Here is a 668-nt window from a genome sequence, read left to right as displayed (position 1 = left end):
ATATATATATGACACGTAAAAGCACCCACTACACTCTCTGAGTGGTTGGCATTAGGAAGGGCATCCAGCTGTAGAAACTCTGCCAAATTAGATTGGAGCCTGGTGTTGCCATCCGGTTTCACCAGTCCTCAGTCAAATCGTCCAACCCATGCTAGCATGGAAAGCAAATGTTAAACGATGATGATGATGATGATGATGATATGGATATAAATGAGAAAGGGAGAGACACACATTATGCTTATAATAATGTGCGTATCATATAATGTGCATATCATATAAAGTGCATATCATATAACCTTGAGTTAGATCTCCATATATTCCATTACCCTCTAAAACAGATAATTGGAAAGTAATTTGAATCATTACACAGATAATTCCATGTAACAGGTTTGTTGGGAAGAAAGATCAAAGAGTACAGATAAATATCAGAAGAGAATATAGTGTGGAATAATTTCCTCATGACACCTTTACATGTTCTTCTGTGACAATTACATTATTACTCTTACTTGTTTCAGTCATTTGACTGTGGCCATGCTGGAGCACCGCCTTTAGTCGAGCAAATTGACCCCAGGACTTATTCTTTGGAAGCCCAGTACTTATTCTATTGGTCTCTTTTGCCGAACCGCTAAGTTACGGGGACATAAACACATGACCATTGGTTGTCAACC

The sequence above is a fragment of the Octopus bimaculoides genome, chromosome 11, assembly GCF_001194135.2.
Source record: "Octopus bimaculoides isolate UCB-OBI-ISO-001 chromosome 11, ASM119413v2, whole genome shotgun sequence".
Lineage (NCBI taxonomy): Eukaryota > Metazoa > Mollusca > Cephalopoda > Octopoda > Octopodidae > Octopus > Octopus bimaculoides.
This window is presented reverse-complemented; position numbering follows the sequence as displayed.